Here is a 26187-nt window from a genome sequence, read left to right as displayed (position 1 = left end):
TGTTTTCCCTGATCATTTAATAAATGAAAATATAAGATAATAAATACAAAATAAATGCTCAGTTATTTCAAACTGATTTCTTAATTAAGCAGCACAAGTTGCACATGACTGACATTGTATTTGTGGGTAGGTTTGTGCATATATATCAGAAGTGTGTGTGATGTTTGCCTGGCATACATGTTGTATATGTATATTTATTAATACATAAATTTACATAAAATAAGAAAGAGCCCTCTCTTTCTACATAGTTGTATGTGTCGGGAATGTGTGTGCACTTGCATTCACATATGTGTCTTTGTGTATATATTTAGAGAAAGCATTAAGTTTTTCTTCCTTGAAAAAGTATAGGTAACAAGGCCTTTTCTAGTTAATTTGTAAAAAATATTTTTTTTTTTATAAGTTGGAGAGTAACACATAACTCTCCAACATAAAAATTCTTAAAATGATTTTGTTTATGTCAGTGGTTGAATGAATATGTGTTTGGTACTAGAATGAAATTTATTGCAGCATGCAAATTAGCATTTGTCTACCAATCAGTAGTTAATGGGGTTGTAAATCTGGTGTTGTTGTGATTGTTTCACATCTTGTTAAGTCATTAATAAGGACTCATAAAACAAAGTTGAACGTTAAGCTTTTTGTTGATAGAGGCTATTATTCTGAAAACAATAAATGATTCATTCATTAAATTCTCTGAATAAGCAGTATTTCAGAGACAGATTTGTAGATTATAATTATTAGGTAGAACCAAGTAATCTTATTAGTCAAAGAAATCAAGTTCAGTTCTTCATGCATTTGGATAGCATACTAATTATCATGGTTTCACTTGGTTATTAATTAGTCGGTTTTACTTTAGAAGTCTGCGTATGTACTGTTGCGTTTCCCAGAGGCAAGAGGAAAGGGAGGACACTCTTAAAATGAACAGTTGTTTTGGTACCAGTCAGAATACTTTTTGAGTAAAAACGAGCTCAAAGTAGAAATAAATTCTCTCACGTAGCAGGAAGTCTAGAGAAGAGAGACCTCATAGTTGCATCATTTGATGGCTCAGTGATGTTACAGAACCCAGGGCCTTTGCATTTTTCTTTTTAAGTCATTGTTTCCCATCATCAGTGTTGGCTTCCTTCTCAGCTCAATATAAGAGATCACATCTAGAAAGGATACCTCTGGAAAGTTGCCTCAGTGGGGCAACTTTCCAGGAACTTCGTAATACCAATATTCACATCACATTGGCCAGATTTGGGTGTGTATCTCTCTCTAAATGTATCATTGGAAATGGAAACAGGAGCTCTAACACTGACTTAGATCCATCATTGGGGGGATTGTGGTTGATGAGTCACCATCAATATTCAGCCTAATCCATCCTTAAACTTTTTGTGATATGAATAATATATATTGAATGTTTATCTATGGACGGTCAATCCATTCACTTTGATATTTTAAAATTTTATTTCTTGAATCAATACAAAATAATGATTGCCTGAATCATAATTTTGTGGTCTCCTAATATAAGCAGAGTGTAAAGATGGGAGTTTTTAAAGATTCCAAACCTAGAAATGGAATTCATGTACCAAGCCAAAACCATGCCCAGTGTACACTAGGGGGAGTTGTAGATGAACTGAATAACTTAGTAGTACATAAGAGGCATTTCTAGACTTTCTTTGATTTTATAACATGCACTGATTTTTAAAAATGATCACTTTACACTGTCATGGCACAGTGGAAAGTGGCCTAATCTTGAAAAATTAATGTAATAAAATTTTTATGTTTTGTCATGTTTATGGTGGTCACAATTTAGTTTTCTCTTTTGGTATTTGCCCATTGTATAATGGTTGGGGTGATCTGGATGCCCCTGGATCTATTTGAAGAATACATTTCATTGAGTTACATCTTGGTTTAATTCCACAAGTATTCATTAAAAATTATCCAAGAAACAACTTAAAAACTCATTTTTAAGTGTTGCATAGTATTATTGAAAGCACATCCACCGTATTTTTGTGAAGCCCAAGTGAAAACTTTCCTTTAGAATTAATTCCTTGAAAGCTTTTATACCTCTGAAGCAACAGTATGAAGCATGTGACAGGTATATGGATCTTTCTGTTTTTGGTTATCAGAATATTCACAGCCAAATTTAAGGAGAAACCTTAATTATTAGAAAGAAAATTAAAGGTTGTGAAATATATACTCTGTTTTTTTCATCTCAGTCTAGCTTTCTACTGATTTATATTCTCTGTGGTCCAGTTACTTCTAAAATATTTTATTAGATTTGATAAAATTTCTACAGATGGACTCTCAGTTTAGTATTATAAGGCAGGCAATAGCAGATAGGTAAGCAGATATATTTTGCATTATGTAGATGGCTTGATCATTCCTCGGGTGTTTTGTAAAACAGTGAGAGTTACACAAACATTTGCCGTTTAGTTATCAGTGGCTAATTTGGCCAACATTTATGTGACCTAGCCTGAGACTGTTTCTATTTTAATTATAAATACAGCTACAGAATTTACCATTTTATTAAAATTAAACTTTAGTTGCTATGATACTTGAGAGTTAATTACTTCTGTAATTGAGAACACGAAACTCATACGAGGTAAAAACAAAATAAGAGTTTCTATTGCTCTCTTTATAACAATTCACCGTCTAATAGTTATGTACAGAGTTTTGTGAGTGACACTGGGGTGTGAAAGAACTTGTGGGTTTAGTCACCTTAAAATTAACAAAGGGAAATAAATGCCTTTATAAATATCTAGATCCAGTGGAGCATCAGTATAATTCTTGACTAAAGTTAACATAATTGATCATAATCTATTTTCATATAATTATGAGGTGAAGCTTAAATATTAACGACTATAATAAGATCCATAACATACATTTTAAAAAATAGCTCCGATCAAAAGCTTATTTTTATAAATTTATTGTTCTCAAGTATGTATTTGTTATTGAACTAAATCTATAAGTCATGGGTGGAGATTCTGACTAAATCATAGTCACTTTTGATAAGAAAATGAAACAGAAATGATATATGGCTTCAATAAAATATCACAGACAACAAAGAATGGTATGAGTAATCCAACAAGCATAAAGGCAAACTTGAATAAGATATATTAAAATAGTTCAACTATTATAACTTGGGAAAAAAAGCAGGCAATTAATTGAAGATGAAGAAAAAGAAAAGCCTTCAGTAAGGTATCTGAAGGAGTTCTGGACCCTTGTGGAATCTTGGTGGCACTGTATTCTTGAGAACACAGCACTGAATTCTAAGCTGACCTGACTTCAGTTTGAGCATTTGCATTTATAAGCTTTGGACCGCGGTAGAGGTGGCTGAAGCTCCCCGAGCCTCATGTCCTTACCTACAGCATGATGTTAGTTTTCGCGTCTCCTTGTGCAGCTGATGTAAAGATCAAATATTAAAGAGCATTTTGAACCATAAATTCATACCCCAGAGTTTTGTTCCTTAGAGACTGATGATTAAGGAATAGAGTAGGAATCTCACGTTCCACAAGCAACACAAAGAAAACATGACTGTTCTTATCAGAACAAAGAATATTTGTAATTTTTCCTTGTTTTAGAAAAAGTTTTCTGTTTGGGGAAAAATTGTATATGAAAATATTTATGGCTAGCCTCAAGAGTGATCTCTGAATATGCATATGCTAGTACTTGTAAAATAACTTGAGCTCATGGGATGTCTGCACCTTTTAATATTTGGGGCTTAAAGAGGCAGAGAGAAGCTCTAAATAAGTAGGTAGATGTAAAATAAAATAAATAGTATTTAGTATTTATTATTTATATATTTTTAAATACGCGCATGCATGCACAGGTGTAAAATCTTTTTTTGAGATAGCTCGTTTAGAAGTATAAGGAGGAAACTAAGAGGAACAGGAACAAACAGTACGTTGATACAAGCTATGTATCATTAATAAGGAAAATAAAGACCTTTACAAGTATTTGATCTAGTGAAGGAAGGAAAAAAAAGAGTTTCAATACTACTGTCTCTGGCATTGCCCTGAGGGCATTGGTGGCCCAAGACAAGACAGTAATAAAGAGTGAGAAGAAAGAGAGAGAAACATACTGATTTTTCATACAGTTGAGTAAATTCAATGTTTTATATATAGGTTGAAGTTTTTTTTCATTTTTAGCAGTGTAGAATAATATCTCTATATATTTGGATTATTTTATACAGAATCCTTACCTCAAAGATAATATACAAATCTGGGATAATGTAATGTGCAAAGACAAGAATATAATTTGTTCAGGTATGCAAGTAAGTGAATAAACATCATGTAAATATTTAGATTAAATAGTTGAATAACTTTCAAGGAAGATAAGTTGCATAACATAATGAAATTAATAGTAAGGGGAGTTTTTGTATTTAGAATAAGAAATAAATTATTTCTGATTTTTCAAATAATCACTGATATTTATATAGCACTTATTATATTCCAGTGTTCTAGTGTTTTAGAATATTAACTCAATTAATTCTCTCAACAATCATCTGAAGTAGATTCTAATATCATTTCTATTTCGCACATGAAGAAAATAAGGCTCAGAGAGCTTAAGTATATTTCCTAAGATCACATGGAAAGTAAATACAAGGGGCACAGTTATGTGTACTCAGGCAGGTTGGTTCTAGAGTTTTATTCTCAAACACCAGGAAGATATATTTCTTTCCTAAATTATAAAAGATTAATAAATAAGAAGTACAAGGGCTGATGGACTAATGATGAAATTATGATTGTGGTAGGAGTGAGTATCTCCTTGCTTTGTTGTGTCCTGGGAAAACATTCTAAAAGTAGATTTAGATAATTGAAAATAAGACTTGCTTTTTGGGAGCAATTGTAAAATCAGTAATTAGAGATTATCACTTCAGGGAAAACACAAGGTATTGCAGCATTGTTAAAAAGGGAAAATCAGATGAGGGACTTGAGAGATGATCAATGTCTGTTCAATGTCCAAAACCTAAAGATGAGTGGATAACATGTAGAAGAAATTCTGACTAATGAAAAATAGTTAAACCAAATCATAAACATAATGTAATATGAAGGAAAAATATGCTAAATAACAGGCACCAATAAATAAAAAAATAATTAAGCATGGCTACAATAAGTCTTGCTTTCAAGTTTTCCCATTCACTGTGTATTTCTCTTCACATAAATACTGGTCTTTTGGTTGTGTCTCAATTTGAGAGATGTAGTCAAAAACAGCAGGAGGCTACTGTGATAGATTGGTCTACTAGTTTTGTAATCCACAAAGTGCGGGACTTTGGGTAAATCACTTTACCTTTCACTTTTACCTCACAAAGGCTTGGCTTCTTGATGTCTAAATACATGAACTGTATTAGATAATCTATTAGATGCCTTCTAGTTCTGAGTTTTATTGTAGTGTCTTTGAATTAACAGATTCCCAGTTGGACAGGCATACTCTAGTTCATTATAGTTTTAATTATGTACTAAAAAGAATACAATGAATATATTTATTGAGAAAGGGGAGATAGAGAGGGAAAATAATGCTTTAAAAAGTATATAATCCTGGGTTGCAAAATAGAAAATAAACATTTTGTTTTCTGTTACAAGTGATTTATAAGCCATTAAGTAAGGCTGAGGAGATGCACATTGAATTTTATTTTATTCCTTAATTCAAAGGAGGCTGCAGGCTCCTGGAATCTGCCACATAAGCACTTTACGGGCACACATATATGCTTGAACATCTTTTAAAATCTTGTTTTTTTGGTACTAAATGGTGATCATGAGGTCATGGTGTTACCTCCAGCAAAATAAATGTCATGTCAATTTACAACCTTTAGAAACGCATTTCTAAACTAAATGGAAAAATATGCTAATGCAGTATTAAGACTGCAACTTTAAAAATAGAAAAGTCAAGACCTACAAGAAGTTATGGTTTTCATTATCATCATTAATATGACTACATCACATACACAGTATTTATTAGTTTTTTTCCATCTAACTTGCAATGTAAGATACTGCATATATCCAACTTAATTTAGCTTCATTAGAAAAATTTTAGCTTATTTTCCATGTGTTTTGCACTTTATATTTGCATCCTTAACTTTACTTAGAATTTTATTTTATAGATACAGTGTGCCACCAATGGTTAATATACTACTAATAAATAATCAACACATATTCTAGATCATATGTAACATTTACATAGAGAGTGGGGTCAAAATTTGTATGTAAACAAGGCTAAGTCTTTCTCTACTAAAAAAGTTTTAGTTATCTCATTTAGCTTCATAGACTGCCTTTACTTCTTTCTTAAATCTTTCCTGTCTTTAGCAGTCTCTCATCTGATCAGTTAGTTCGTCTTCCTTCACTGGTTAGTCAGCCAATTCCCCATTGTCATGTGACCCATATTCCAGTTTTGTATTACTCACCTTTCCCCATCAGAACTAACCAGCTCTATGTCCCTAGTCCTTTCAATTTATTAGGTGATGAATTCCTCACTCTTTTGAACTAGAAATAGGATATAAATTCATCTGAGATGCTGAAAAAAAAGGTTATCTAGACCTGCTCAAATCTATTGAATCAGAACATTTGGAGATAGTTTTCAGGAATACACATTTTTTTAAAAAAGCTATTTCATGTGATTCCAGTGGGTTTCTTTTGTTAGAAAAACACATTTTGCTTGATGTTTCCAAATTAAAGTTCTGTTATTATTATTATTGTCATTAACATTGAAGCATTAATGATAGATAGTGACAATATATTGCCCCCTGAATTTCAATTGCATTGGTAGTTTTTGAATGCTTTCAAGATTTTAATCTCAGAGAAGGAATGATAAGAGAATTTCATACAGAATCATTGGAAAGTTACCTCAGAATTACTTTGGAGACTAGATAATGTTAATGTGGCCAGCTACTAACGAAATTCCTCAATCAAAGCAAGCAATTTCATTTGAAAGCCAGAACTATATCTATTGTATAAATTTATGGCAGCAAATACGAAAAGGTGTTTTGATGCAGATCTGTGAATCCTTCATGTACAGGAGGGAGATATGGTGGGAAGTAAAATAACTCAGAAAGTAGCTAGTCCAGAGCTCGTTTGGTAGTGCTGAGGTTTTCTAAGGCCTCTAACATCCTCAGGTTGAAGCTGTCATCCACATGGTCCAAAATTATAGGTAGAACCAAGCCATCACAATTACATCTAGTCAGTGAAGGAAAAAGAGAAAAAGAAGACATATTCTCTCATTTTGAGTACCCAGATGTTCTCCAACATTTTATCTTAGATTTTGTTAGTCAGATTTTATTACTGTAAGGCTGGTAAATGTCAAATTCATACCTAGAAGTGTGACAGTTCCAAAGTAGGGTTCTATTCACTGAGGGAACTGGAAAGTAATACACAGTGGTCACTAGCATTCCCTGCCATTCTTGTCTAAAAAAATGACAGGATAGTTTTCTGAAAAAATGGTAAAAAGTGGGATTGAGATCGGGCTTATAAGAACATATCGTGAAGAATCTGTTTAGGCCATAGTTAAGAAAACAAAGGAAATCAGAGAAAGAACGTAGTCAAATTACTATTTTTGAAAAGACTCAGTGGTTGCTATTTGGAGAACATATTTTATGCGTCCATTAGCACATGAATGTTATTAGGCCATTATGGCAATCCAGGCGAGAGATGCTGGTAGTTCAAACAGAAACGGTGGTAATAGATTTTTTAAAGATGCATTTAAGAGCTCTTGAAGAAGTTAAATATACAGTACTTACTGTATTGAACATAAGGAAATAAGAAATGCCATGGATAACTCCAAAAACTCTCTCTTTTTCTTTCTTTTAAATTATATATTGGTTATGTCACTTCTGAGATGGAGAATGTTATATGATCATGTATTTTTGAAATTTAAAAAGGTTAAGAAGCTTTTGAACTTAAGAAGAATTAATATACTTGATTTATAAATTTGGGGTACTTCATTTCTTCCTAAACCTTTAGATTAATTCATTAGTTGGTCAGGCTGCCTGGATTACAGATATTGTTTACAGTTTGAACATTCTTCATCAAATCACCTAGACTACACACAGGACAACCTGAAGTCTATCTTTCCTCATATTAGCACCAGTGGAGAAGTCTAGAATCAGGCTCTACTGATTAAAAAAAAAATTGTAGTGAAATTACTGTGTAATAGCTAAGTCAGTAAAGAACTGTCATTCAAATAATTTTAATTATTAAATTATCAATTTTAATATATATGAAAATAAATTCTTAATATATATTATATTATTTATCCAGGAATTGCATCATTTTCCTCCTGCTATATTGGTTGTGTGTATACCATTATATGTCTGAAGCTTAATGTGTAATTTAAAATTTCTGTCTTTAAATGCATATATAGATGTCAGATCTGACATATTTAAAATCTTAAAGCTTAAGATTGATTGAATGTTCATAGTCTTGCAGCAACTTACCTTGAAGGAGGCCCAATATTATATTTATAACACATAGACTTTAGTGGGAAGATGGAAAATATAGCTCTGTGAAAACACAAAAGCAACAGGCGAAAGGGAGAGTTCAGATGCTCGTAATTCAAGCCACAATAGGAGTAGCAGAAATTTAGACCAGGTCTAGCCAACTTTAGAATTCACTAGAGAGGAAGAGAGCAAGGGGTTGTGCTAAAAAACAGTAGTTGTATCTGATTAAGAACAGAATCCTATTTAGGAAAATTTACTGGAAAGAAGGCAGGAAATGGTGTAGGACCAGACCCTGGGGAGAGAGCTTGGATGATACACTAGGAGTTCAGGTCCCAAGTCATAAGGAAGATTGAATAAGAAATGTTTTTCTCCTTTCTGCCAGAGAACTTGGCAACCCAAAAGATCTCTCTACATAGACAGACTTGGCAATCTACTGTTACATAAAAAGCAAAAAAATTCTGGAGGAGTCAGACATAGTTTTGGCGTAGATTATTTAGGGACTCTACTTCAGCAGTTCTAAATTTTTCAGGGTAAATGAGTGGAACCTAGCAGAATTGGAGCTACTAGTTGGTTCCAGGATCATAAACTTCAGTGGATTAACGTGACAATTATATTGCATGTACTAGTAGTATACATTATTTCAAAACTTGAAATTTCAGCTCATTTGATTTTAGAGATAGTTTACTACTACTCCATATACTATTATCTCAAGTCCATCATCCTACAATTATTTCTTCTCATTTTCTGCAGAATAGTTTTTGTCTCACGACCAGATGGCTTCCTTGATCTTGAGAGGCTCTCAATGCTTTTTGTTTTCTAAACCCAATGGTCAGTTCTAGTCCTTATGTCTTCATGTAAGAGCAATGTTGATACAATTTCTCAATCTCCTATTTTTTTTCAATTTTTTCCAGGAAATCACCTTGTCATATTTTTTCTGTACAGCACTAGTCATTCTTTATCGTTTTCTGTTAATACTTTCTCCTCTTTGCCAGAGCTCTTAACATCATATCTGTGCAGTGCTCAGTCCTTAGATCAAGCCTCCTCTCTGCCACCTCACTGCCTTGGCTTTTAATACCATCGTGGATGACTCCCACATTTATAGTCCAGAACTCTTCCTAAATTTTAGACTTGTGTATTTAATTTCCAATGTAAATTTGTATATCCAGTTTGCTTCACTGCTTGGATGTGTAGTAGGCATCTCAAAATTAACATGTTCAAAATTAGACTCATGACTTTTTCTGCCAGGGTCGCGTGTCCTACTGTAATGCCCACCTCTGTAACGCCAACTACACACTTCTTGTTGCGAGAGTTCTTCGGGCCAAAAACCTTGGAATTATTGACTTCTCTTTTTCTTATGCCCTGTTTACAATCTGTCAGCAAATTGTTTCTCACACTATATTAATATGTTAGAATGTAATCATTTCCCACTACTCCCACCACTCCAACTTTTGACTAGGTGCCATTATTTCATTGCATTTTTGCAATAAACCTCTAGTTGGTTTCTGAGCTTCCACCATTGGACTATATGACGCCACTCAAGAATTTTCATCACTATAATCTCAAATCAGATTACATCGTTCTTCTGCTCTTCAATGGTTTCCAGTCTTTCTCAGAGTGAAAGGTCTCATAATAGTTTACAGAGTTTGCCATTATCTTGGTTATGTGTCCACTGTGACCACATTTTCTGCTTCTCTTCCACTATGTAACATTTGATTAACAATGACCTTCCTGCTGTAAACCAGTCGAGGGACAGGCCAAGGACTAAACCCAATTCCAGTCTCAGGGCATTTGTATCTCCCCATCCCAGTGTTTGAAATATCACACCACGAATGCTGCCTGGTGGCCTACTCCCTCACCTGTTTTTAAGCTCTTTCTAGCACCACCTTATCAGTGAGAACTGAAGACCTTATTTAAAGCAATTCACTGTCTAATACTCCCTGCACCTTTATGTGCTTCTCTTTAAGTAAAGTCTTTTTTTCTCAAACAAAAAGCTTAATGTATATAAGCCTATCAGAGAATTTGGAACAGAGTGTGTAGAGTCAGTGCAGTGACTCAGACTGAAGAGGTGGGCTGGTAAGTGGACAGTTACATGTCTAGAACGTGCAATGTAACCAGAGAGAAAGGGGAAAATGTGTATGTGAATAGTGAAATGTGCATAAGAATATCCTCAGTGACTAGGTTGTTAGGCTAGATGGAGCCAGGAGGCTTGAGGCCTATTCTTCATGAAAAGACCCCCCAAAAGTACAGAATGATACACAAGTAAAGAATGTGAATTTAGAAAAGTAATACAATGCATGTACTGTGCATAGAACAAAAGGATAGAGACATTAAAAATTAAAATTCTGTGAATTGTTCAGGAACCTAGATTCACATCAGAAGCAGCATCAGCAGGTGATGTCAATCCTTTAGGGAACTTTATGGAAACAGGGCAGCTCTTACATTGGAATGACTGATTGGGGGGGAAAGTCAGAGAATTTTTAAGTCCTTGTGATTTTGTGATATATTAAACCCTACTTATTGTGTAGCCATATAGGAAGTGAAAAGAAGAGAAGGAAAATAGTGGATGACAGAGACAAACTTGGTAACTAAGATACTGAATAGGCCCAGCCAGCAACTTTAAAAAGCTAGCAAATCTAGAGACAGGAGAAGTGAGAAGCATTAATCCACATTGTACTTATACCTAGAATTAATTGGAATGATACATTGTTTGAAAAAAATGTATGTAGATTGATTTTAGAGTATATTTTGGTCACTCTAAATAATGTCTTTGTGATTCTCATATAATTTAAAATATATTAAAAATATGTACTGTATGTCAAGGAGCAAATTTTATCTTCTTGTAGCTAATTTTATTAATCTGTAAAATGAATGGCCCTTAGTATTCAATCCTTTCAGTTGTAATATTGTATGATTTTTAATGTAAATAAAAAACTCAGACACCTGAAATATATACTTTGGTATTAAAAAAGTCCATTTTGTATATATGTATTTAGTGCCAAAAATGTGCCAGATATTGAAGCTAAAGTTATAGAATGAAGATCTGACATTAGCTATATGGAGAGATACACACACACACACACACACGTATATATCCCTTTTACATGTATATATAATATACAAAACGTGTGTGTATATATACTGTGTGTATACACAAAATATACATATGTTATACATATTAAATTATTTACCTTCTTATACATGCAAATGCATATACAAACATTAATTATAGTCCTCATCAAATAACATTAAAATATGACAAGCTTCACCTAATTTCTGTAGATATTTTACAATTAAAATTACACCACCCCTGCAACTCAGGATCGAATGTAATCCATATACCCAAAGACTGTGATGAAAAGACAATATAGAATTTACTTAGTTATTTCTTAATTTCTAGAGTCACATCACAATGATTCTAATAATTCCCACACTTTCCTCAGGTTGGGTGCTGCTCACATTGGGTTTTATCCTCATGTCGCTACGTGCCCCTTGAGACACAAAAGCTGTAGGTATTTTCTATAGTAATATAGCCACATATGATTTGGAGGTGGTGGTGATTTGTGTGCATGTGCCCATATGTGTGTGTCCTTTAGTGTTGTAGTGAATTTAGATAGCACTCAAATCCTTAAAACATTGGAAAGTTGACCACTGTTCTTATTCAGTTATAGTTATTATGTTAAGTTTGCTTACTATATTCAAAAGATTATAATCTCTCTGTAATACCACCATGAACTTTATCTTTCTCTAAAGATGCCCTTACCTTCAAGTAGTAATGAACGTTTTTGATTAGTAAGTACATATCTTTTGAAGTGTGAGTACATTGCTTTTATTCCACATTAATTTTCAATGTTTTAATACTATTATTTTGAAAATGAGCCTTTGATATGGCAAAGTATATGCAGAGTGTTGAATTCAAGTAAATGCACTTACATTATTTTGTCACAAAGCCACTTGATAATGAAGTGGAATGAAGCACCATTGAATTCTGTACCTCACAGTTATGCTCTATGGGAACCCTTTGTTCATTAAAATAACAGCTCCCTGTAAAGATTCCTTGGGGGATTAGCTGGCAGCATGGCTTCACACACAGGTTTTTTTTCATTAACAATTCCGTAATAAATTATGGATAAAAATAAAGCTACTCAAACCAAGTAACATCTTATAGGAGCACAGCGGCGCTGTGACAGGGTGAGTCCTGTATCAGGCAGGGCATTCTCGGTTTTTATCTTGCACTGTACCTAGATCCCTTCTGTGCTCTGGATATCATCCAAGAACTTGGGGCTCTGAAACAGGGCAAATGAGAAGTCAGAGACAAATGTTTGCCTCTTTGTTTCCAAATACTTACTGTTTTCAACTTCTAATTTATTCTTCCTTTCATTACTGAAGTGAAGTTTCTATAAGGTAAAACTGTCATTTGTCACTCCCTGCCTAGAATTCAAGGTAACATTCAAATTATTCAGCTTAGATCTAGAATTCATACTTCTTTGGTTTGTCTGTTTTCTTCTTGGTATCTTCTCTGCACACCCTTTGCATGTTATGCTACTGCTGTACTTAACTACTGGCAGTGCTTGAGGGTTCATATTTTCTTACAACTCCATGAATCCATACCTACTATTCCTTCCACTCGGGAAAACTTCTGCTTCCACTATTTATCTCGGCAAATTTCTAATTCTTTTTGAAAATTAGCTCAAATCCTGCTGGCCGTCTTAATCCAAGCAACCATATCCTTCATACCCATATGGAACCTTATCTCTCTTATTGTATCGCTTTATATAATAACTTTTTAAAATATATTTTTCTTTTAGCTTATTATGCGATACCTAAGAACTCAATAAATGTTGTGAAACTTTGCTTAATAAGGATTATTTGTGTTATATAATCTCACTATTATCTAGAAGTACAAAGAAAATGATATTTAAAAATAGTATGCTACCAAAGAGCTTTAAATATTACTTTACTTGGAAACAACATAGAATTGCTTTTGTAAGATGATGGAGGATAAGATAACTGTTTTGAGAAAAAAATTCCAGCCCTACTAGATGTCTTAAAGAACTATCTAAAAACAGAAGTGGCTAGAAGAAATGACATTTAAAACTCTAAATCAAAAGTGATGTTTTTAGGAAACATACAGATATAAAGACTAGTCATTGTTTTTTATGTTATATTGACATTATGTAGTGTTTAAATAAACCCAAATTTCATTTAGATAGATCAATCCCAGGTGATAAAGAGAATTCCTGAAAGGAAGTTAGGAAGAAATTAGATGTTTGAGTATAAGCAGATACATAAAAAGAGGGGAAAATGTAAACAGAGAAAGCAAGTTCCTCCAATCTTCTCTGTGGGAGAACATAAGAAAAACTGGTCAAGAAAGAAAAAAAAAATCAAGAAATAAAATATCAGTAAAACCAGCAAAGAGAGTCTCTCTTAAGATGGTGTGGTTAGCAAGACTTGCGTGAATAGCCTGATAAAGGTAAATCAACAACTTAAAAATTCTTTGATTCATTAACTCACATACTTTTTGAGTTCTTATGGTAAAATGGTTGATAAAAACATCTAAAATAAAACACTAGAATGTTGAGTTAAAAAGTGATCTTGATAGGGTATATAGGTGATAGTGAAGAAAATGATAACTAGACTGGAATAATTTATTTAAAAAGTTGAAGTGACTTGGTCCTCTGAACTCAGAGGTAATGGACAATTCTTTCTCAGAGATGATTGCCTGTAGGCACAAAACAATATACGGTGAAATGCTGAAAAAAAAATCTTTTCTTATGACCTTAATTAGGATCATTGTGGAATGCATTGAATTTTTTCTCAGCCTTTGTCTATTAGAATACATTTTTAAATATAGGTGCATTAAATTGGAACTGGAAAATTCTGGCGATTAAACAATAAGAGCTAATGATCCAAATGTTGTTCTTAGTTGGAGGTAAAAGTATGTATTTTTCTCTTTGGTGAAGTAAGGAAAATAAAATAGAGAAGTGTTAGGATTAATCCCTCAAAACGTAGGTTTATTAATATATCAGAAATAGATTCTTTTGCAAACTCAGAACAATGTCACATGATATAAAAGCAGAGACAAGAAGAAATTTAGAAATTTTCTTTAAAGGTAATTATACAACAATAAAATCTACTTTGTAACTTAAATCCTACCAGCATGTCCTATGAGGGTAAAATTTATTGTCAGGTCTCCTCTTTGATTTTATTCCAAATGAACCACATAAGGAGGAAATGTTCCATCTCTCATGGTTTCTAAAAACACAATAAAGATAAAGTTTTTCTACGTTGAATTGTTTTTTTGCATCATACCACTCGCAGCTTTATGTAATTTTTACTGAAGTTTTAAAGGTTTTATCTCAGCTATGCTTTTATTGAACACAAGTATTTCTTTACTGGAAATTTGTAGTTGCATTTCAAAAATACTCATTATGTTAATCAGTTCCCAAAGTTCCTTAATGCAAAGATGTGTATTTTTATAATTTGCCTCTTAACCAGTTTTCTCAAACAGTGCTTTTTATTCAAATTTAGTGTTTACCATCCTCATAGTCATTGTAAGAAGATGTTGAATGTGACTTTTGTTTTCCTATCCTGGAATGGTCTTAGTGAACCCAAAATTGAAGACAAAGTGTTTTACAGTACCCACATTCTTTAAAGAGATACGTCAACAATTTGGACAGATAGCAATGTGGAGAGATTTTTCCTCAGAAAAATAACCACTTTTTCATGTATAAAATAAGATCAGAGGGAAGAGCAAGAGGTCGCACAACAGTGATGCCCAAGAGAATCCCCTGTAAAAACAGAAGTTGGCTGAAAGAAGAGAATAGTGGAATCTCTGCTGAGGGTATCTGGTTGCCAGTGTACTTGTTGATCTTTCTTGAGCCTGAGGATGGAAAAAGATAAAGAGAGAGATAGTGCCAAGCTGTAGAGAGAAGTTGAGGGTTGAGCAGCCAGTTCTTAAGGGTTTCCTGTAGGTGAAACGGACAGTGAAGGGTCATCTTACTGATCCCTGGCCTAACAAAGATGAGTGATAATAGAATTCTCAGAAGAAGCAAGGGAATGTGTACCTGGAGCTGCTGGAGCTAGACGGGTTGGGGAGCACCTCACCCAGGCTTTTCCCCCTAAATGCTATTTGTATCCGATGAGAAATCCAACATTTTGATGTCCCCACAAAGAGGTACTGGCAGTCGTTTAGAGAATGAAGTGAAGAAGTGGCAGACAACCAGAGGAGAAGACTACAGTTAAAGACAGTAAAGTGAAGTAAAACGGTCTCTTCCTCCTTTGTAGCTTTCAACTAGCACCGGAGAAGTTCACCACATCAGGGAGGGTGGGCGTGTCTTAGATGCCATGATATTACCTCTGTACTTCAGTTGTTGGGGTGGTAGAAGCAATCACAGAACCAATCCTGACCCCCAGTTCTCTCAAGTACCTGGAATACCAAGCTCATTGGTGGAATGGGGGTGTGAGTGGGGAAGGGGAGGTAAAGTGCTGAATCAGGTATGAGATGTGAATTTAAACTAGTCTAGGATGGACTTATGCTTACTCAGAGTGAGCCAAAAGCTATGAGAATATACAGGTTTGTAATATTTTGTATTATTTTTGAGATGAATTTAAGATCACAGTGTTTCTGATGAACTTCTGTGATCAAGTCCAAGCTCATACAGCTCACCTCACTGCAGGCCTGTAAATTGGGAGTTGAGTTGTTAGGGCAAGGAAGAGCAGTTTTATTTGGAAAGACAGCAAACCAAGAAGATGTTTGACTACTGTCCCAGAGAATCATCTTATACGAGTTAGAATTCAGGCTTCTCCTATACTAAAAGGGGAATGGGTTACGGTTGATTTTTGCAGACTAATTGGTGTGGAATCCTTTGCAGCTGTCTACACAGGTCAGGTTAGGATGTTCCTATAAACCTCCAACAAGACGAATGTTATTCTCTGTTCTGCAACTTTTTAAATCTATGTATGAATAGAGAAGTGTTATACCTTTAAAGGAGCCTTGAGAGTGGGCTATCCTGTATATTTCCGGCTATAGGCAATATTCTTACCTTGTAGCAAAAGCAAGAGAATACAAAGGTTTAAGTAATGGAAACAGACCTAATATGGAGTCAGATTTGCTCTTCCTAATTACACTTCTTGAGTTCTGTGTATTCTTATGCTGGATATCTTCAGTTTTGATTATTTACTTCCTTAATCTATATTCTACTGATAATACCTTAAAAAGAGTAGTAGCAATATTACGACAAACACTAAATCTACCGAGAGCCTTAACATTTTCTTTGCAATTCTCTTCAGTCTTAAAATTCTATGCTTTAAAGTCACTTAAAGCAATTCTTTTTTTGTATGTGTGATAGTTTTGTCGCTATGCCAATACCTAAGTTGTTGATTTGTTTACAGTTTTATGGGTTTTTATCTTTTTAACTTAATCTTATTTCCGATTATGTAAAACATACGTGTCAGAAGCCTCATAAGGATGTACATTTGAGGAAGATTCCCTGAACCATTCTCCTCCTATATAGGCAGTCATTTTTATTATCTTTTGATTATCCTTTCCAGTATTTAGTATTGTACATATAAGCAAATATGAATGAATATACTTCTTTTACAAAATTTAGCATATGTAAAAAACACCATTTTGTATATAAATGCATACTGGAGTTTATTTTATTTCAGTGTAGAGACCTTTCTCATTCTCTTCACAGGTGAGTAGTACTTTATTGTAGAGATGTGCAACCAGTCCTGTGATGATGAACAATGAATAGTTGGATTCATTTCATTTGTGTTATTGTAGGTAATATTGGAAAGCGTAGTCATGTATATGTGTTATTTCATATTTTCGCAGTGTGACTGTAATGTGGATACCTGAAAATGAGATTGATGATTCAAAAGTGACTGCATTTATAATCTTGTTAGACATGGCCAAGTTTCCTCCACTTTTCAATCTCAGCATCTGTGTTTTAGAGTGCCTCTTTTTTCACATTCTTGCCGATTGAGTATGTTGTCAGACCTTTTAAGGTTTGTCATTCTGATAGGTGAGGGATGATAGCTCAATATATGTAAGCAGAGAATTTCTCTAAGAGTTAGGCTAGGTAGCTTTTATGTTTACAGAGACTTTACAATTACTTGAAATATGATTTTAATGTTTATCTTATACCTTCTTATATGAAAGTACCACAGTTTATTTAATATTTGGTTTGTTTAACTAAGATGTAAAGTAGCCTAATAATTTAAGTCAGTTATGGGAAAAATCAACTACAAAATTAGAAAAATACTATGTAAATACGATAGCTAGATATGCTAGAATACTTAAATGTATAATAAAATATACTTAAAAGGCGTTAGATACTAGAGTTACAAATTATAATTACTTTATAAAACTTTATAAAAAATTACAACACATGTAATTTTTGTCAATGAGACTTGAATTAGTATATGCATTGTGAATTTGTATACAATACAAACTATAAATAAAACCAACTTTATGAAGCGAGGCTAAAATATGCTTATTTAAATCTACCGTATGGAAATATTATATTTAAAAAGAACATCCCCTAGTTGGTATAAATACAGGAGACAGAATGACAGATTTTTATTTACCGTTATATTTATTTTCTGGGGACTTTAGTTAAAAGTAATATTAAGTTGCATCTGCTATAAACAGATGCACATATAGTAGTACCAAAATGATAACTCCAATATAAATGACCATCTCCATATGTTCCTGGCATTTCTTTTTTGGCACTTGTATATTTCACATAATTAAAAAGTATGTGTAACACTTGAGAAAAACAAATTGATAATTTGGTCATGAAGACTCAAAGACCAGTTCAATTCTAATTAAAGCTTTTTGTTCATTTTTAATGCATCTCATTAGGATATAAGGATAAGCATAGTTTTATTATAAAATGATTATTTTACAAAATGCACATTTCTTGTAGGTAGAGGTTTTTTTAATCAGATTTTTAATCAATATGATAGGGGCTAATTTACAAAGTCTTTTCCCACTATAAACATGAACATTGGAATAAAATGTAATTTTTAATATGTAACTAATTTTAAAAATAAGAAGGTAAAAGCCTTAGGAACCAAAAAAAAAAAAAAAGTGAACACAAAGTACAAACAGAAAGCAAAAGTTGAAACTAGATGGCTTAGATAAGCATGGGAATTGTGTATTGCATGTTCTCTAGGGCTCCGAATCTAAAATTATTTGGGGAAAGTAATCAAGGATACCAACCTTGTGTACACAAGGGAGCAACAACTGGTCTCCTTGATAAATCAAAGAACTGGGAAAATATCTAAATATAGGACTAGACAAATTCTACCCTCTAAGTTTAGAAAGAAGCATAAACATGCTCTTCACTTGAGGTGTAAATCACAAAAGATCCATAATTGAAAGCCATGTTGTACACATGTATTTGGACTTTTTACTCTGCCCTCATGGTGCTGAATTCTGACATGAAAAAAAAAAAACGACATGAGATATGATGCTTTTACGGTGAACTGTGGGCCCTTACACAGGCAAATGCAAGTGAAAACTGAAATGCTAAGGAAGCTATTTTGGCAGAATTACATACGTTAGAATCTATAGCAACAAACTATATTGAAAACAATTTCTGTAGAGAATGATTTCACAGTTAAATTGCTATATCCTTAAGAAGCAAAGAAAATAGACTGTTCTGGGAAAACAAACTGACAAACAGAAACTTTATAATTAATATGTTTTAAATCTCTAGTAGAGAATGATTGGGTTGGAACCAATAAAGTAAGATTAAGACACTTTGGCAAAGGAGCAAAAACACTTGAAAAATAAGAATTTTTAAAATAAAATATTTTCTTAAATTATTTACTAGACATGGTTTATTTAGAGGTGAAGAGAAAATTTATATATGAGAAATAGATTTGAGGAAATCACCTAAAACATAGATAAAGTTTTCAAGAATATACAACTGAAGTTAAGAAACAAAGACAATAAAACGAAGATCTCCCAGCAACGTTTAATAGGAGTTCTAGAAGAGATGAATTCAACAAGATAACAGTAAATAAATTTTAGGGCCACAGAGACACATTAAACTGCAAAGATAAAGTAAAAAAATCATTAACACTACAAGAGAAAAAATGCAGATTGCCTTCAAAGACACATACAGCAGTCATTTTAAAGTGATAATGTAAACTAGAAAACAATGCAGCAGTAGCCTCAAAGAGCTAAATTTCATACCTGGAATTTTTTTCTTAATTAGATGTGATTCAAAATTGTGAATAAAACAAAATACAAAGCCTACTAACAGAATTCACTGCCTCCAGTCCATGGCTGAAAGATTGGATTTACTAAAGCATGCAGTTTTCTAAGAAAGAAAACAAAGCCTTAAAAATGGTAGGGTTAAAAAGTAATAGCAAATAAAGAAATGTGTAAGATATTTTACAATACATGTGAAAAATAAAAACTCATCTGAGAAATTTAAAACTAGATGGAACTAAATTTTTAGACAGCAAATCTTGGAAAATTTCAGTAAGATTATTATAAATGATAGAAATATTTCCTACTTTTTTCCACAATAAATATATAATTATATTTCTTATATATATAATACTTTCATTATGAAAAGTTCAAATAATTCTATGTTAAAATGAATAATTTTAAATATATATACGATCTATATATAAAAATGAAAATTGTAAAAAAGTAAGTCACTGCTGTGAGATAAATATATTAACATTTTCTTAACCATTCCTCATATTGATTGTAAAAGAATTAATGTGTTTTTATACATTTATAACTTTATTTTGTGCAATTTTAATTTTGTTAACAATACATTCTTTTCTGTTCATCTTTAATCTCTCCCTTTCCCTGAACCTCTCTACAAGTTTGATGCAACTTGATGTGTGTCCTTCCTTCCAACTTGATGGGTATCCTTCTATAATTTCATGTATGATATTTATATAGTTATACACATATTATTTTTATATTTGAACAAAATAAGAGATGTCATCTAGTTATTAGCATGTTGATATTCTTAATTTACTCCTTATACAATTCTGTATACTTTAGTAGGTGAAATATAATTCATCTTTTCTGAATGACTGAATAATACATTGAACTATTGCTCTGTTACTGGGTGATCATTTTGTTTGTATTTTGAAATCACTCCAAAAACCAACAACTAACTTTGCCCTAATATTCTCATTTACATATGCTTTATTTTTATTGGATAGATTCCCAGAACTGTGATTTCTGGGTGAAAGGCTAGTTGTAATTAGAAGGTATGTCTTGTTTATTCTTTTAAAATTTTTAAATATTCACAATTCTAAGTTGCAATATATAAAATGACCCTTTATACTAAATTTCTTTTTTTTTCCTTCTTTCTCCCCTAAATGAGGGGAGAATTTCCTTCTCACTATATACTAACTTTCTGATAAAAATAGGTGTTCCTCTTTATTTAACAAATTGACTTTTAAAAATTATGTTTTATTATTTATTATATTTCTCTGATATCTAGCAAAAGTTGGTATTTCTTTTCTTACCTATTTGCTTCTGGAATTTCGTCACTGAATTGCCTATTAATGATGTTTAAGTTTCTGTTTGGTCACTTACTTGTCCATCTGTAAGATTCTAGTTTACAGTTGGACTACAATTTTGGGTGCTGTACTAGGCACCAGCTTAAAAATGGGCTAAAATCTGGGAGTGTTTATAATATGCTATATCTGGATCTAGATTATACTTTAATGTATATTTACTTTCTAAAGTGATTGAGTTGTACACATATGTATATTTTACACTAACTTAAAAAGTTTTATAAATAATACTTTGTTAGTTCTACAAAATTCTAAAGCCTACTCAAATGCCATCACTGATGGCTTTTACTTCTCTTATGGGTTGGTTGTTTTAACAAATTCTGTATCACCGGTATTTGAGTTTTCACAGAGGATGATATGGCTCAGAACACACCACCATGAATCCCACTCAAAAAGTGATTCAGGAGACATAGATTTTGAATGTGAAGGATGTCTTCACATCTTAAAAATGTCTATACAAATATATTTGCTTGTATTTTCCCTTGTTTTATAAGCAATGAGTGGTCTATAATAAAATCCATAGGTATTTGAGGCTAAAACTATCTTTAAATAACTGTTAAATATCAGTTCCAATTGAAGAAAATATATATTAACATTTTGTCACATGCATTGCACATATTTCTCACAATATTTTTTTTTCTTTTGGTTTTGTTTATTGTATAGTTTGCCTTACATGTAAAAGTAAACTCACATAATCAAATGTATCCAACATTTTCTTTAGATGTTTGAGTTTCATTTCTCACACAAGTGTGCAGTTGCTTGTGTGTGTTGTGTGTGTTTTCCCCATTTTTGTTTTGTTTATGTTTGAATATTTAATCTATTTAGTATTGTGCAAAACTCATTTTTGTGTATGTTGTGAGCTAGGTGATACTTTCTATTCCTTTTATTGTGCAAGCAAAATTAGTACCTGCCATTTATCCACTATGTCGAAGTAGAATTTTCTGATATGTTAAATTTTTACATGTACACTGTTTATTTTATTGGTTTTCTATTTTGACTCTTATGTGTATGTTTCTAATGTCTGCACCAGTCTTATATGTTTGGGATCGTGAAAGTGTTGTGTTCTTTAATACATGATGACCAAGTTCTTTCCCAATGTTCCTCTTTTTAAAATTAACTTTAAAAATAAGCATGATTGCACAAGATTAGAAGGCATATGTATGTCTTCCAATCTAGTATGGGAGGGGAATGAAGAAAACACTATTAAATCTAATTAAAGTCAGGAAAAGAGAAAATAAGAAACACAGAAAAAAATCACAGAACACAATAAATACACAAACCAAATGGTTTACAGTAGGAAGTCATGAGAGAAATTGATTTAGAGGATAGATCTGAGAAACTGATTATGCTAGTAATAAGTTTAACAGAGGAGAAGGAATTGATGGATAAGAGACAATACTATCTATATCTGTATATTTATTTGTTATTAATTTTATCTGATTGCCTTCTATCTCTCTGGCACTCTGCCCTTAGAAAGTCAAAAATGTATAATAGTCAAATTTCTAAGCACATGTGGAATATTTTTAAAATTGAAAACATACTGCCACAAACAAATCCTAACAAATTCTAAATAATGAATGTCATATACAACATGTTCTTTGACCACAGTACTACAAAATTGGAAATTTTATAATTACTGCTCAAAATTTGTAGTATATCACAACAAGATACTACAATAGATGTTGACACTATATACCCATATATAAGAAAACACATTAAGTATTTTTGTAAATTATTAATTACATGTAAAACTCTTAGGAGCTGTTTCCTACTGAAGAAAAAATTGATTCCTCTAAACTTGAAATTCTCTAATGTAAGTTAATTGGGAAATAAGAACCAGTATATAGAAATTCAATTTACAAATATTTTCATATTATCTACTCAATAATACATGCAATTCAGAAAATTTGACATATTTTCTCTCCTTTTCTTCAGGCATATGATAATTCCTGCATAAATAACATCTAAAAAATGCACAGATTCTTCGATCTCAATCACATTTTTACAATTTCACTACAAGAACATGACCTTGCATTATTTGCTGTTCCTTATCCACACTCATGTTTTTACATCTGCTTGCTCTTGAGTCTCTCGTTCCCAGTGATCTGAATGGAAAGGGCATTTTAGTTACATGGGGAAAATCCTGACCCAAACCCACCCAGGCTTCAGTGGGTGCTTCTGAATGTTGAATGTGCTAGGAGCTCTGGAGTATTGGCAGCTGAAATGGGTTAGCCAGGAGGCGTTTACACTATCCCTCTACAATCACAGGAGAGCTGTCACCAGCAGAGAGATCCTTGAAGCAGTCAAGTAGAGATCCTCTTGAAAGAGCTTTTGAATAAATGAATTGGATTTGAATGGCCCTGTTGTTGAAAAGATTGCACTTGTCAAAAAAAAAAAGGGGGGGAGCAGGGCTATGTCAGAAGGCTGAATTAGAAGACAGTATCTGAGAAGTATCTGGTGCAATAGTGGCCTTGGTCTTGGACTTGGTGCTACACATCTGGTCTCTGGCTCTTGTGTGTTTAACCTCTGACTTAATTTGAGGTGGGTGGGGAAGGAAAGTACTGTCTAAAAAAAAATCCCCCATGTAAATAAGTTTAATTCTCAGTATTTCTCCTTGATTATTGGGTAACATTGAACACAAGAGTTCACTTATTTGATTCATTAATTTCTAATTTTAAAGTAGTGATAATTATAAAACTATCAACTTTGTAAGGGAAATGAAATAACTTGTCTGTAAATATTAGTGCTTAAAATATGCTAGTTGTGTACAGATGGACTTTCTCAGTTCTCTGATTGGCAAAATTGTTTATTTTTAAAAACTGAAATTGGTATTACTGCTTCTTTTGAGGATTCCCCTAAGCCTTCTTTTGCCTCTCTCTATCCCCATATTAATGTAGAATTAAGGGTTATTTCAGAGGTCTTCTCACTGTCCTTGAGGATAAATTTGCTCTACACTTGCTCCACATTATTGCAATTATTTGCTTAAGTTTCTGTGTTTCCTCATAATGGTGAAATCTTCAAGTATAAGCTTTATACTTTGACCAGTGTTGGATATAGACTTGTAATACACTTGTATTAGATAAGGAGCTTTTACAGAAAGGGTAAGTAACCTTGTTGACTTAAGTACTTAAAGAATTCTGAGTACAATGATGAAGTTGAAATTCCTAACAGGATAATAAAAGGAAGTTATACAATGTTTGCAGAACTGTAATTCTAAGAGTAAGGTAAACCAAAGACACTGTTCCTGGCAAGCTAGATGGGGCAAAAGTTCCAAATAATAAGATCAAAACTGTATGTTTTCTGCTGCTAGTTATCCTGTTTATGGATACTCTGTAACCGTGCTTACTAATATTTAAAGGGAAAACGAATCAAGACATTGAAAAAGACATAACCTTGATAAAAAAAAAAGTCTTATAAGTAAAACCTTTTTATCATAAGGTTTATAGTAATTTAATCATATATGTTGAACATTTTGTGAATTTTAAAATATTGTGGTTGCCCCTACAAGGTGAATACCTGCTCTTTTGTAACCAATTTTACCCTAAAGACTATTTATACTTTACTGTTAAAGATAGAGGTTGTTTTTTATTTATTGCTTTTTCATTGTTTATGTTGTTGTTGTTAGTTTTAATTTGGTTGGAACAGTCTTTGGCAGATTTGATCTCAGCATGATGCAGAGCTTTAAAAAAATAAAACGGATTGTTACTTTGAAGATAGCGTTAGATATATTCTAGCTTGCATCCCCAGTGTCATCTACAGTGTTAGTGAATTGTAAGTGTTTAATAATAGCCTATTAAAAGTATGACTTAATGTATAAAGAAAGAGAGAAAGTAGAATGAGAGAAGTAAGAAATGGTATTGATGATGATGATAATTATTAGGAGAGAGAAGCTTCAGAAAAAAGGACCTAAGACCAAGTTCACTGATGTAATAATTTGATGATGAGAGCCTAGATCAAGAATGTTGGCCTTGGAGATTGAGCAGACAAGATTACAGCAAACCTTTTTTTTTTTTGCCCCGAATAAATTTCAATAAATCCTACTGGTAAATAAATGAAGAAAAAGAAGTCAGATTTAACTCCAGGGTTTCAAGTATGAGAGCTAGGATTCCGTTTGTGCCATGATGGCAACAGATAAGATAAATATGAAGTGAACCTCACAGGTGAAGTAGTCATTTAGTGTTTTCTAGTTTTACTGAAAGCTGAAATTATGATAGAAAATATGTGGAAAAATGCCTTTTTTATCTGGTAGTTATTGCTATAATGACACTATATGACAAACTGCAGGAAGTCTAAGTGCCCTAAAGAAAAACACAAAAAAACCCAGTCAGTTTTTCTCATGCTCACTGGCGTGTCAGTCAGTTGCAACTAGCTGAAATAGGCTGATCTCACCTGGATTTGGCACCATGATCTCACATGGATTGTGGTCAGGCCTGCTTCCCATGTGTCTTGTTTCTCTGGGACCAGCAGGCTACCTGGGACAGATTTTCCTCATGAATATGTCAAAAATACAGAAAGACAACTGGAAACGCACAATGTCTCTCACTACTCTAATAGTATTCCTTCCTTTCGTTTTCCAACAGCCAAAGCAAGTTGCTTAGAAAAGCTCAATACAGTGGGTGGGGAAATTCACTCTAATCAGAGGAACTGCAAAGGATGTGGATATAGGGAGAGGTGAAGAATGACAGTCTGTCCCACTTTGCATTCAGCTTTAAATACGTAACTGGATCTTTACAAAAAAAAAGTTCCAATGTATGAATTTGAAATAAATATAAAAAGAAGAAAAAAACAAGGATAATAGAAAAGCAAGCCAATATATGACCATTATCTTCAACATTATGAACGTCGGATGATGTAGGTCTTCTCCATCCCATTGTCATGTTTGCTTTAGCATTAATTCCCAAAGCCACCCAGATGCCTGGATTTGTTAAGGCTGCTTTGATTATACTTGCAAACTTTCTTTTAAGTCTGAATGCTCTTTCCTGTAACTCCAGCTAGTTTTGGATTATGCCCAAGGTTCTGCCCTAAATTGACTCATTACCCAAACTATATTACCATTAAAGGTCTTATTTTGAATATTATGGCTACCAAGCTGTACTTCCTGAATGTATCTGATTTTCTGTGAGTAACGACACTATTCTGAATAGGTTGGTCATAAAGCCTTCTTGAATATTTCTATTATACATCTTCCTATCCATATACTCTTTATTTTGTAA

General features: G+C 32.9%; 1 protein-coding gene and 1 pseudogene across 2 annotated transcripts in view; both read left to right on the top strand.

Moving 5' to 3' along the window:
• The window catches only part of LOC140698681 (histone H2A.N-like), a 108961-nt pseudogene extending 85652 nt beyond the window's left edge, over positions 1–23309 (top strand).
• CNTN5 (contactin 5) overlaps positions 1–26187 on the top strand; it is a 1006880-nt gene that overhangs the window by 114007 nt on the left and 866686 nt on the right. The gene's annotated exons all lie outside the window — the stretch shown is intronic.

The sequence above is a fragment of the Vicugna pacos genome, chromosome 10 (assembly GCF_048564905.1).
Source record: "Vicugna pacos chromosome 10, VicPac4, whole genome shotgun sequence".
Taxonomy (NCBI): Eukaryota; Metazoa; Chordata; class Mammalia; order Artiodactyla; family Camelidae; genus Vicugna; species Vicugna pacos.
This window is presented reverse-complemented; position numbering and strand designations above follow the sequence as displayed.